This window comes from Lissotriton vulgaris, chromosome 6 (assembly GCF_964263255.1).
Source record: "Lissotriton vulgaris chromosome 6, aLisVul1.2, whole genome shotgun sequence".
Taxonomy (NCBI): domain Eukaryota; kingdom Metazoa; phylum Chordata; class Amphibia; order Caudata; family Salamandridae; genus Lissotriton; species Lissotriton vulgaris.
In genome coordinates, this window is record NC_141694.1 from 1441570962 (window position 1) to 1441585438 (window position 14477).

The 14477-nt window shown below is 47.2% G+C and overlaps 1 protein-coding gene across 1 annotated transcript in view; it reads left to right on the plus strand.

The window, feature by feature from the left end:
• Positions 1 to 14477, plus strand: part of IYD (iodotyrosine deiodinase) — a 277048-nt gene that overhangs the window by 46488 nt on the left and 216083 nt on the right. The gene's annotated exons all lie outside the window — the stretch shown is intronic.

A 14477-nucleotide genomic window follows, 5' to 3' on the forward strand; every position in this document is an offset into this window, starting at 1 on the left:
AGCCACACATGCCCTGGAGGTGGGTGCAAGGGCTTCAGATAGGTTTACGGCACCCGCCACTGGAATTGTGCTGCAGCTTAGGACCAAGTTGTGTGGCAGCATTGATAACATTATGCGGCAAGAAAAGGCAAATTATGCGGCACCGTGTGGCGTGTTTCATGATAGTATTACTTCATACGTTAACTCTGAACAAAGGTTTCACGGTCGTAGTCACACTTACACCAAAGCGTATCCTCGGCTTAATAACCCAGGTAACTCCCTCGGATCCCTGCTGTGCCACCTCTGAGGCCAGGGGTCGCAAAGACAGTGCCAGGGGTCGCAACTTTGATATTGAAGGTGGCCAGGCAGCATTTGAACCGGGCTTCCCACTGCATAGCAAACTTATTGCTGTGGTTTTAGTAACTTTTGATCCGTTTGAGCCAAATCTGTACATTATGCAGAAGGGTGGTTAGTATTAAGAGGCAAATGCGGCAAATCCATAGTTATGAGGAAACGCACCAGCCCCGGCATCGGATATTTCCCGTGGCCCTGGTTGGTTCACGGACAGACATGACATGCTGAAATTTGAAAGTTGCGCGCTTTTCTCTGGGTGTGTGTCAGTTGTGGTTTGCGATTACACAAGCCTATCGCAGAGTACACAACGCCCAAGCCCTGTAGGTGTTGTTGGAGTGGGTAAACAGTTCTCTGAAGTTACTTGGGCGAGACAGACACGAATATCATTCCAGGTTGGGCCAGAGTTTAAACTTGTAACTGATTCGTTCTTACGTGCCCGGCACTGCTCATGCTGACGCCCACAATTTGAATTTTTAGGCTCGGCCAGTGGATGCCTCCATGTTTACTGTTCACATCTGTGCGATGCAGTCTGTTTGCATGTTGAGGGCTCGCGATAGTATTGTGTGAGGCCAGGGAAAAATCCGAACCTACCATCTAGTACATCAAGGTGGCCTAGCGGCCAATGTGTGCTATGCTGCTTGTTAGCGCTATGTCAGACATTATCATATTGTATTTGTGCCTCTGTTTTTAAAGATGTTGGTGGTCTCACAGCTATGGGTCTAGTGCGGTCTGTCTGGAAGAACAGCCTTGTATAGCGCCTCTTTACAAACCACTGCGCCTTTGTGCACTATTACTGGATTGAAGAACTGGATGCACGTGTTTGTGTGGTCCTCACATGGCTCTCATCACCTCCCCGCTTGGCAGCAGAAGGTGGTGAAGCATTTTTTCCACTGTTGCACTTGCCAAAAATGTCCCACACAGCTAGCTAGAAATAGTAGTATGCGTTTCCGAGAGAGCACAGCAGAGCACACCCATAATACTCCAGGAACGCCGCACAAAAGGACTTAACTTGCCTTTTTCATCAACAGTGAAATCCATTTCATGGCTATGCAAGGACATGGTGTCAGTTTGAGAAACATGCATTAGCTTTCAATTAGATTACTGACAGATTTAAATGTGCTCGATTAAAGGAAATGTATCGGTTATTATCTGCATTGCTTTATGCATTAAATCGTGTCACCGCCAACCTCTCTTAACCATAGCACCTAGAGGCATCACCAGCATCAAATTCGATTGATTAGCTAAAAATTATTTCTGAAACTATTTCGTGGCAATTGTGTACATCTGGGGAAGTGATTGATAAACTCCAGGCGCATTTTAACACAGGTTCCTCATGTTGTTCATTTATTAGCAGCGTCTGTTGATTTCAGATATTACTTTGATAGATCGATAGATGTTTAAGAGGCAACAATGCATATATATCCTCTGGCGAGCGAGCGCACAGCCCCCCAGCGCTTCCTCTCTTCAGCCGGTGTCAATACCGGGTGCGGGGTGGAAGGCGATCTCCCCCAGCTTCTGGGCCGAAGACTCACCCTCGCAGGCACGGCCCCCGTCGCAGCTCCCACTGGCCTCCGCTGACGTCGAGGGTTCCCCCGGAGTCAGCCACTCACAGCGCGGCTCCTGGGGCAGATCCTGATGACGCGGCGAGGCTCCAACCAACGGCGGCGCAGCTCACGGGGACAGGCCCACTGCAGCGGCCAATCAGAGCGCGCCTCTGCCGACGAGCCTCCGAAAAGCCACCAATGCGGTCGCAGCCCCTTCGTGCCTCGGCCAAGGTGCCGAGCAGCTGCCGGTTGACCCCCGGGCGGGACGGGATACCACTATTTGTGAGGACACGGGGGGGGGGGGCGGGAGAGGACGAGGGGGGCGGGAAAGGACACGGACGTCGGGAGGGAGGCGGGAAACGTGGGGACGGCGGGAGGAGGGACACAAGGCAGGACAGCAGCAAGCACGGCCCGGCCGGACCAGACTTGATAATGTAAGGACAAAAGTGTGTCTTGTTGTGACCAGGAGGGTGCACCAAGCCTACCTTCATAGAGAAAGTGGTCTATTGTTCCTTTTCCTGGTGGCAGCATACTGAGTTTTGTGAGTTATAATTTGACCAGACCATTTACATTGTGTCAGTGAAAGTGTTGTCTCCTGACACTTCTCATATAATATTCTGCTGCTATGTGAAACCCAGAGCATTTCACTGCTAGCCGGTTGCATGTTAAGTGCATGGCTGTGTACAGTGAGCATGTGATACCTGTAGGGTAGAAAAACTATATGTGTGTGTGTGAGTCTGAGTAGTGAAGCAAGAGGGCTCCATTTTGGAAGCCATTGGTTTAGAACTGCATATGATAGGGGAGTGAGATAGCTTCCTCAACCAATGGAAATGTATTGATTGCATTCCTGTAGCTGGAGGGTGGAGATTAAGGCACAAGCCGCAGATTGCTTCTTCCTCAGCACCCCCATTTGATTGATGGTAGGAGTGAGGAGTGGGGCCACAATTTCTGGTGTACAAGGTGAGGAAGTTTCTAAGCCTGCCCAACATGTCTGTCCCTAATTACATCTTCAAGAAGGCTGATGACAGGCAGGTGCAGAGAGCTCACACTTTGTGCCCTTGTTTTGGGTAATCCTGTTATGGTGCCAGACCCATTAGTAGCAGCTATGAGAAACATTACTTTTATGAAGGCAATGTCTGGAGAGCAGCCTGAAAGTGACATTTGGAAAGGAACCAACCCAAACTGGTTTTGCAGCATAAGGTCTTAGCTCTTCATGACCAGAAATCTAGTACTACACAGAGCACTAAAAGACTTCTGTGTGACCAGGGCTTGAGTATGCCTGGCAGCCAGTCTCCCAGAGGCGAGGGGACATCATCTGAAATCTGCACTTTCTGCTGGAGGTACTGAGGCCAGCCTGGTGCCTAGAAGACTGCCGGCTTCCTGAGAGAGGGAAGGAGCCTGGCTGTTCCAGCATGTTCATGGTGTGAGCAACAACCAAGGAAAGAGGGCTATCTATCAGAGAGCAAAGCCAAGAGTGACCCATGCTGCCAATGTGTTTTCATGGTTCCAACTGAGGACTGCCATTGATGGAAGAAGCCACATTGCTGCCAACGTCTGGAAAGTCTGCATCCACCAAGGACCCATCAATGCTTAACAGTCAGTCAGGTGGGGAATGACACTACCTTGCCATAGCATAAGTCTGCATTCGGCCCATGGAGAACTGCAACGGCCAAAGAGTCTGTGACTTCTACACTAAGGTCCAATATGATGCCTTCTTCTGGCAAATCCTGTTCAGTAGGCAGGCCGCTGAGCTTGCCAAAAGCATGGGCAGCACCCAACCTTCTTCCATGACTGCAGCAGAACCAACAAGGGGGTAATGTGATTTGAATAGGTAGACAGTCTTGAGCCTGAAGACTTTTGTGGCCACATCATAGCAAGACTAAGAACAGGTAGCTGATTGGGCATATCTACCTCAGGGGTCAGCCTAAGGTGATCCGCACCTGTTCCTAATTCATGTATCTGCTGCAAAATATTTGGGGGCTACATCTGATTTGGTCATGTAAGCAGCAGGGAGTAGTGAACAGTGGGATGTTACTTCCCATGTCAGAGCATAACTAGTTGCACCACCATGCATTTGCTAACTGTAGATTAGTTCTGCTGTGTGATTAAAAGTACTTTCTTTTACACATAGACCAGTACTGAGCTGTACCTTAAGTTATTGTGTCTTTTGGCTGGCTGTTGAGTTCTGCGCTCTAGCCCCTCACCCTCCTTCTCTGAAAATCCAGCAACAGCTTGCCACGCTGAGACTCAAGTACAGAAAGGTTTTAACTTGACCCGGTTTGCAGAGCCATTGTAGGACAGGCCCTAGCACAGCAGTAGTAAACCACCTCAACCACCACAGTTGTGGCTCAGTAACTACTGTCTGCTCCATGGTATCCTCAACAGGGCCTGCCAGTTTTCTTCAAAAACATTTAAATGAATTAAACATTTCATGACTAAATGTACCATTGGTATGCGAGAGAAGTTATGTATGTTTGGTTATATACCTAGTTATTCAGTTTTCCATTTGTACAAAAATAGGTTTACATTTATCGCACTTGCCACTGATTTTAGCTAAATGGTTAAGCTTGTGGGGTTCTTGGCTAAAGTGCTTTACGGGGTGTGTCGGCTTATTGTAAGATCCAGTCCCCCAGTGTGTAAGTGACAATGGAAAGGAGAGTGGACGCAGAGTGGGGCTTTACACATGTCATATGCTTGCTATTTATTTTGTGAGGCGAGATAAAAAAAGTCACTTTGACTTGAATGGTGTTGAAAGTGTGTGCCTACATTGCTGACAGGGAGCCCAGGGAAGTTGGGACCTTGGCTTTAATTTACTAAGTTCCTGTGCCTCACATTCTAACGAAGTGGTAACAACATTCACTGCACTGCCCAGTACTGTGACATGTGCATGTTTTCTGCTGAATACCCTGCATATGAGAAACGCACCTTTACTCGCACTTTCTGTAGCATATTCAGCTACTTTCACTGTTTTTTTCCCTTTTTATGCCTTTATTGATGTATGCTGTTTTATTTGCCTTCTCTGAGTGAAACACTATTTTTGTCCCCTTTCTACACTCTCTCCCTCTCATTCTTTTTTGTGTCCCCTCTCCCACTCCTTCACGTCGTCCTCTGCCGCACTCTCTCCGCGTGTTTCTCCATCTTGAGGTGCCTGTTGTTGAAGTGATGCAGCATGTAATGGTGGCTATTCTTTCTGGACTAAAATCTGTTTAAATACCCAATCAATGTTCAAGGTTTTTGGACACATCTCTTGTTTTATCATTGGCCATATGATAACAGTGAGACAAGCGAAACAGCACCGAGCTGCCTTTTCCAAATTGATGTTTCCTGTTTGAATGAAAGTCGGAATTCCAGACATGCATTCAAGTTAATCAGATAATTTGGGCAGGCAGTCTGATACAGTTATGTTCAGGCACAGAAACTTGGTTGTGACCCAATCTCGTTATTTTGACATAACTCTGTTAATCATTTGTGAATTGAGAGTAAACAGATGTCGTTTTGTCTGCGAGGCACAGCATTTACCTCTCCTCAAACCCCAACTATTAGGTTTTTTGGTGTTTTTTTCTTGATTAATTTTCCTATAATCTAAAAGGTGAATATCATTGCGTGTATCTAATTAAATAATTACGTCTGAATTAATATGACATCAAATGATGATCAAAGTCCGGGGTTCATCCACTCAGCACGTCACCTGCATGACTTATGTTTATAACGCTCAAGGCTCGTTTGTGTAAGAAGATATTGCATGCCCGTTAGTACATGTATGTTAGTTATATTTTTATGGCATAAAGGTTATAATTCTATTGCAGAAATACAAAGCAAATGCAAATACCGTGGGACAGAAGCAAACACCTTTGCAATAAACGGTCAATTTCAGGTTCTGTGATCCACTGTCTTCATTATGGACACCATTACAACCCATAGAACTCGATTATGTCACGGAGGTGTTTGAGCTGTCCACCCGGTCTGGATGAATTTAAATTTTGCATTCCTTGATACCTTTTTGGGACATTCTACAATGAGCACCCATTCCTTATCCGTCAGCTCTCCCTGCGTTCTCTGCCCATGCCGCCCTCAGTGAATCTAGACCAACTTCAGTATGGGAGCGTATCCCTGTGTATCGCCGCTCAATAAGGTGTCTGCCTCTGCCCGTATAATAAAGCATTTTGACCAGTTCACGCATGGGCCCAGTGAGCTTTTATTTATTGGGACAGTGTGGCATGCAATAAATATAAGTACGCTGGCACTCCCATTTCGTTGACAAAAGTATCATGGTCCAGCAGCGTCCCATCTCCGAACAGATCAGCCACCGTACTGATCCCTACGTCCAGCCACAGTGTAATTCTACCCTTAATGGTTCAGCCGTCTGTCAACAGAATGTCCAATAATGGGATATTGCCTGTATAAGCAGAGGGGGTGCATGTATTGTGTAGCGATGCTTTCCAGCACTGCAGCGGTGCTTTCCAGCACTGCAGCGGTGCGCAGTAAAGGGGGCGACATTTCGGGAGCATGCTATTGGGCAACAACAGGGCATGTAAGGCGCCGCAATCTATATCTCTTTCCGTAAGCCCTATCTCTTACAGGTTACGCCCAGCAGTCGAAAAGGACAGCCATTGTAACTGGCTTGCGTAATAGTATGCTCGTCAGTCAGGAACTCCCAATACCCCCCTACTTGTGCCCAGTTGTAGCTGTCTTGAGACTTATGCGCCGTCTACCAGATCCCATATGAGGTCAGTAAGCAGGGTATTCATCATCTTGAACGTAGTATGTGGTATCTAAAGAGGTAAGTTAGTGAGATAATAAATCAGACGTGGGAGCACCACCATTTTCCCTAAGGCCGCTCTACCCATAACTGACAGCGGTAAAGCAGTCCAAAAAGCCACCCTGGAGCGCAGGGCTCTAAGCGTTCTGTTCAAGTTACCATCCAGCATGTCTGCGCAACTCCGGTATATCTGGATACCCATATATTTGAATGTATGCTGTGCAACCTGGAGGATGGTATCGCCAATCTCAATGGCAGTGGGGCCTGCATGTTCTGTGAAGAAAAACACATGTGACTTCGCTGTGTTGATGTCGAGGCCAGAGATTGATTCAAAGTGATGGAACACCTCGTATAGCGGGTCCAGGGGTAAGCAGAGATCACTAAGGTACAGAAAAATATTGTCTGCAGACGCAGAAAAAAGGTGTGTTGTGTTCCCTAATTCTATGCCCATATCATGAAGGTCCTTACACACTTTGCGTGCAAGGGGTTCTAGGGCCAGTATAAATATAAGGGGCGATAAGGGGCATCCCTGCCTCGTCCCCCTGTATATTGGGTACTACGTCAAGATATTGCCACCAATACGAGTATGCGCAGTAGGGGCATCATATAAAAGCTTTAACCAGACAATGTAATCTGCTGGGATCCCAAACTTCTCCAGTGCACTGAACATATAGTCCCAATTAATAGAGTCAAGCGCCTGGCGCAGGTCCAACTATCGACAGGTATCGACTCTGGGCTTCCGTTAGGAGATAGTGGAGCTTCCTAATATTCAGGGATGTGCTGCGAGCGGGGAGAAATCCAGTCTGATCTATAAGAATCAATTTAGTCAGGGAAGGCAATAATCTATTGGCTAACACCTTACTTAATATTTTGTACTCTGTAGTCAGTAATGATAACGGGCGACAGCTGGCCATATCTGCAGGGTCTCTTCCTGATTTCGGGAGTGGTAATGCCAACACTTGTGCCATAGTGAGGGATAAAGAACCCTTTTCCAGCGCTGTGTTGTATAATACTTCCAATTTGGGCACCAGAGAATCGGCATATGTAGTGAAAAATTCAACTGGTAGGCCATCCAGTCCAGGGGTTTTATTACGTGGGAGTCCCTTCATGGCAACCCTAATTTCAGACTGCGTAATAGGCCCTACCATAGCCTTCTGGGTCTCTGCCATCAGCTTTGGGTATGTGAGGGCGGAAAAAAGGCCTCTATATGGGTCGCCGAGCTGCTACTAGGTTTACTATACAATGAGGCATAATATTGACAGAATGCAACATTAATATCCCCTTGGGTAGAGGCCCTGTCTCCTCCCAGGTTAGTGACCTAGTTTATGATAATCGCAGGGGAGTATCTCTAATTAATCTGGCAAGCAAAGTCCCCGATTTATCTGCCTCGTGTGGCGCAACTGCGAGTACTTTTGGTAGTCTAATACCCGGAGAGTTTCGAGCAATTCCGCATGCCTGATTCTAGCCTCCTGTAATGCGGCACACTTATCAGTGTCAGTCATGGCGTCCTGTTCTAACCTACCCATTGTGTGCTCTATGTCTAAAAGGGACTTATGGAGTTCTTGTCGGGTGCGCCAACTGTCGTACTAATTTCCTGCCCCCTTATCACCATCTTAAAGGCGTCCCATTCGATCAGGCGATTCGATGCAGTGTTACTATTCTCAACGAAATAATGTTCAATAGTGTTTGACATAGCCGCTCTGAACACTGAATCCTCCAATAATTGCGGCCACAGATGTCAGGTGGGTACCGGGGTAGGTATTCTGCCCCAGTTAAGGACAATCTCCAGTGGGTTATGGTCGAAGAAGGTCTTTGCCAAGTACGTAGCCTGGGACACCTGCATTTCAATCCTGTTGGAACACTATATTCTATCTATTCTCAAGTGCAACACGTGAACAGAGGAATAGGAGTATTTCCTATGTGGAGGGTGTCGCATCCTCCAGACACATCTCCCACCCCTCAGCCCATCTACCTAATGCTTCTGCTTGTTTAATCACTCCTGCTCCACGAATAGGTGGGTGAGACCTGTGCAGGGTAACATCTATTAATTTATTACAATCTCCCCCTATAATCAATGGGTGGAGCTCCCATCCCATCAGTGCAATGTTTAAAACACCCCAGTACTTATATTGCTCAAAGTTAGGTGCGTATATGTTATCCAGAACCACCTGCTGGCCATCCAATGTCCCACGCACAAATATATATCTCCCTTGCTTATCTATCCACTGCTTCAGCGCCAGGAACGGCACTCCGTGTCTAACCCAAATCGTGACCCCTTGCGCAAAAGTAGAATATGTAGTGGAGAAAATCTGACCCCTCCATTTCTTACGGAGCTTTGCCACTTCACTGTCCACCAGGTGGGACTCCTGCAGGCACACTAACTGCGCCTTGCGGTGCTGCAGCTGAGCGTGTATTCTGTGGTGCTTCTGCACGGAGCCCAATCCCCGAACATTCCACTTCAATATGGTGTACTTGCCAAGTGTATGCATTGCAGTTCAGTGTTTGCCCGCTTAATTGCAGGCAGTGTCTCTAGACAGTCAAACCTAACCGAGCTAACATCTGCAATATGACCGTTTCCCTCCCTAAACTCCCCAATACTTGGTACGGTCGACCACACAACTAAACTGAACATATAAAAACCTTGCAAGTACATAAAGCGCTTTCGCCATGTGGGGGACATTGCCAGCACTTCGCATGTGGTGTAATCTCCGTCTCAAAAGTACATGTAAGCTCCATCAGGACCCTGGGCCGTAAAAGCGCACTTAAGCTACACTATCGCACATGTACTGAAATCATAACTTACAGAATCATAATACATTCTCAAATGCAAATGCAATATAAGATGATTATTTAACCAAATAAGCTGTCTGCGGAGTCACAGTGGCGAACAGGGCCACACTCCCATCCAAGTCTGTATCGTGCGCATCGTCTTCAGAGGAGGTCTGACCATCCAGTCTGGCAGAATGTGTGAAGGTGGCCGCCGCAAGGATCGCCTGTGACTTGTTTTGTTGCATCTGCTGCGAGGTGAGGAACTTTCAAATGTTATTTCTGCTTGAGCTCCTACCACCGCGGGTACCAGTGAGGTTCTGTAAATTCTGTCTTGTCCTGTGAGGTTATGGTTCTGTCACGATTTTGGTGATGTTGTACCGTATTTAGTAAGTATGGCTAATATGGAGTGAATTCATCACGTTAACTTGCGAGTTCATTACGTATTCAGAGACTTCGTCTCGAATATGGGTTCCATTTTGTCCGTGCCTCCATTTTGTGTTGCCATCACGCAGGCCGATGAATGTGGTTGAACGAATAAAGCGACCTGGCCTTCTCTATCAGTATACATTAACTAGGTTCTTCTTGACTCTAAGGTGAACTGTAAGGATCTGACTCCTTCACCTGAAACTGACCTCGCTAAGCCAATTTCGTGGTTGATCGTTGTCTGAGATTGCCAATCAATGTTCAGGACATCGTTAACTTTTAGGTTCTTTACACATGCCTTATCTTGCTCGTTATCTGTCATTGTTTCCTTTCTATGTTTCTTCATTACATGCATTGTGCTTTCAATTATGGGTTTGTCCGGCTTGGGGAGATTGAATTTGGGACATTCCTAATAATTAACTTGTGGAATGGGACAATGTAAATTGAGGTTTTTGCTTTGTGATATTTTGTTTGAAAATGTACCTTATTGGTTAGAATTTTGTGCAGTGGGTGTCCATTTATAATGTGAATATTGGGTATAAAAAGGGATGTTTCGCCTTACAAAAATTGAACAGTCTCCTGAGTTGTACACCGTGTTGTATTTCTGGGATTTCTGTTACTAGCTGCAGCTAATAAATTTGGTCTTTGACGCCACCCAGAAGTATTCCGTGTCTCTGTGTACCAAGACAGGTGAATCCGAAGACTTTGGGCGTGCCCCTGGTGCCGCTGGGTTTAAAACCCGGTCTTCACCATGCACTCCCATACCAGTGAGGCCTACGGCAGTGTCTTGAGAAACAGATGGTACAGTTTTGGTCAGCCCCATCAACTCCAGCCAGTCATCCACATCCCCGGGGCTCTAAAAAAAAAAGCATGCTTTTTTATTGTGCAGAATTTTCAACCTGGCCGGAAAAAGCATTTCATTTTTAAATTCAGGTCCCTTAGTCTGTTCGACTGCCATTAGAGAAGAGCGTTGCTTTTGCACCATGACCATGGAATCAGGATACAGCGATATCCTGGCGTTCTCAAAGTTTTTCTGAGGCAGTTCACAAGCTTTTTGTAGTATGGTATCCCTATCTCAAAAGTTCAACAACTTCACTATTAGGAGACACGGAGGGGCCCCCTGCCTCGGACGCCCTGTGGGTATCCTGTGCGCTTGTTCAATACAATATTGAGTGAAGAGCCCTTCAGTTGTGACATGATCCTTGAACCACTGCTCCAGATAGCGCAATGCATCACTTCCTTCGCTTCTCTCTGGCAAGCCAAGAACGCAAATGTTGTTCTCCCTTCCACGTCTCCACTCGATCCATCAGGTTGGCAACCTGGTCCTGTAGCTGTTTAATGTGGGCCTCGCTCTTCGTCTGGCGCGGTGTCAGCTCCTCCAATGTCTCGGGCCGCTTCTCCTACAGTGAAAGTAGGCCGCACCGCATCCCCGGGTCTCTCGTAGAATCAGCGCCCAAACTTGCAGTCGCCTCTTCTCTCTCTCAGTGGTTCATAGAATACTGCCTCGGCTCGCCGTCAGCTTCACCAGCAGGAGACTCTCTGCAGCGCTCTTGTGCCTTATTCCCGAGATCAGGGACAGAGTCTGAGGCGTTGCATATCTCAGTTGCCTGGACCTCCCCGTTCAGGGCCTGCAATGCCACACCGCCTCTCGTCTCCCAGGTAGATTTTAGAGTGAAACCGTCCCTCACTCCGGCGGATCGCGGCTGAAAGGCAGCTCCGATTCTCGGCTAAGTCTTGTGGCAGTTGGTTCCCACATCTGCAGACTCCAAACTATCATGTGCAGCAGGATATTATCAGGATAATGAAGCCCAGGTCCGGAGCTTGTCTAAAAGACGACCACCATGCTCAGCCGTTAGCCATGCCCCCATTGCAAGGCTACCTGTTCCTAACTGACTCACGGAACAAGGTAGAAATTCAATTTGAGCATGCCTGAACTCAGAATGATAAAATACATCTTTTAGTGAAGTTGGTTTTAACATTCGGTGTTTGAATATTCCACCACTCTTAGAAAGTAGTTATTTTCTCTTGTCTAACCATCCAAGCCTGCCTCTGCTAGGTTGTATATTCCTTGTCTGGAGTTTGAGTGACAGGGGCCGGGGGATTCCAAGAGACAGGGTGAGTCATCACATGGCTGAATAGAGAGATCTGCATGCAGATGGGAGGGAGGAGTTGCACCTGGGACCTGAATAGGGCTGTGCCTTCCCTCCACAATGCTGGCTCCACCTCCTGTGGTGCGTCTGAGGTCCCTGCCCTGCATTGTGAAAGGAAAGAAGGAGTCTTGTCAACCAAGTGCTCCGGGACTGACCAGAACTGGTTTGGACTAGGCAAAGGCCTCTCTGCCTTCAGAGAACAAAGAGAAAATGAGTATAAAAGAGGGGGCCCAGACCCCAGAACTTTAGATCACTTTTGTGAAACACGATGAAACCTTTGCTGAGGAGAGGAACCATAGAGACTGAGGAGAGACTATCCCGAAGCGTGAGGGATTGGCATGCAGTGGTTGCCTGACTGCCAAAGAGAGGAAGGACTGTGTCCTACTTTCATTCAACTTATAAAGTATCTCCAAGGGCTTGAGATAGAGCTTGCCTCCTGCTGAAGTCTCAGGGACAATAGACTTCAACCACCACTTCCCCAAGAGTTCTTTGGAAGTGCCTGCAGTTGTGTTGGGCTTTCTGAGGGACTGCGTGTCGCAAGGAGCTGGAAGCGCGACTCATGAGGAAGAAGCGTGTCGCCGAACTGCCGCTGTCACTTCACAATGCCGAAGCGCCTCGCATCGCCGCAGAAGAGATTCGACGTCGCATCAAACGCCGTCGCATCATCGGAGAAGCGTGTCGCCGCCGCAGCCCCTGTCGTCGCATCGCTGGGAAAGTGTGTCGCCACTGCAAGCTGTCGCATCATTGCCGAAGCGCCTCGTATCGCCGGAGAAGAGGATCGACGTTGCATCAAACACCACTGCATCACTAGGAAGCGTGTCGCAGGGCCTGTTGCGGCTCATAGGAATCGCTGAGTCGCCACATGGCCATCGGGCGTGCACGCATTGTGTCTCATCAAGAAGAAGACGTCATTTTGTTCATTGCACCGGGTCTTCATCGCATCACAGCCCTGCTGGTCGCATCGGCACTGAAGGGCAGTAAGAAACCGATGCATCACCTTCCCTCGCAGAGAAGAACTGACACATCCCCTACGCATCAGTAGGGACCTGACGCATCACTGTTCTTGCGTGTAAGGAACCAACGCATCACCTTCCCTGCAACACTTTCATTGTGTAGCGTTACACATCTAAGGTATATTGAAGTCAAAGTGTTGAATTTGTCATCTTAAGAGAACTAAGCTAATTCCACCATTTTTGAACTACAGTATTGTGGATTTTTGTCATTTGTGGTCTTTTGTTAAGTCTTTATAAAAATACTTATTTTTATACTACAACCTGTGTGGTGTCCATCTGTAGTGTTGTCACTGGGTTACTGTGTGTGTTTACAAGTGCTTTACACACTGCCTCTGAGATAAGCCTACGCCTGCTCATGTCAAGCTACCAACGTGATCTAAACATAACATAGAAAGTGGACTATTTCCTAAAACATCCAAACATAAATGGTTGTCGGCCATATTGTAATGTCTTACATTTCATGTTTTATCACTGAAAAAGTTTTCATATAATGTCCAACCAAAACAAATATCTCAATCATAAAGTTCCGGTGTATTCCATGCAAAAATTTAAATGACATTTTGCTCAAACGGGGAACACAAATTAATGTTCTATTTACCGTTACCGCAACTAAGCTGCCATCATATTTCAGCCCATTGTACATAAAGCGAGTCCTTTCATTTAGTCATGGTCTCGCTACAACGTAATGCTGTATTCTATACAGATTTTTGAATGACCTCTTGCCAGAAAGAGGGAGCACGATATCATGTTTTATTTTTTGTTACCGCAAATAAGCTGTCACTATATTCCAGCCTATTGCACATAACACAAGTCCTTTCATTTAGTCGTGGTTTCGCTACAACGTGACGCTGTCATTATATCAATAAAGTTGCACCATTTCAATACCGGCATTCCAACTCATATTCTATTTTCCCAAGTTGGTCCTGATCTTAATGGAATGGAATGGAATGGAATTGGATTTATAGAGCGCATGGCTGCCCTTGAGCGTCCCAGCGCTAAAAACAGATTAATAACAGAGCGGATGAGGAAGAAAGTTTAGGGAATTTTGGGAAAAAGGAAAGTTTTAAGTAGTTTTCTGAACTTAATGTATGAAGGTTCCATTCGTAGGACCCTGGGCAGGGCATTCCACTTTTTCGCTGCATTCAGAGAAAAGCGACGACCTCCCGTGCGGGCCTTCCTTACTCTGGGAGTGACGGCCAGGTTTTCTCCATCGGATCGAAGGGCACGAGTGGCTTTGTAAGGGCAGATCAATCCCCTGAGGGCTGGAGGGCCATTACCTTGGAGGGATTTGTATGCAATACATAGTGCCTTGAAGGAGATTCGCTCCTGGATAGGGAGCCAATGAAAGGCTCTAAGCAGGGGTTTAGCTGAGGCCCATCTAGGGGCTCCCATAAGGAGCCTTGCTGCGGCATTCTGGACCCGCTGTAGGATGTTAATCGTGGCCAGGGGTGCCGCCAGGAGGAGAGCATTGCCATAATCCAGTCTG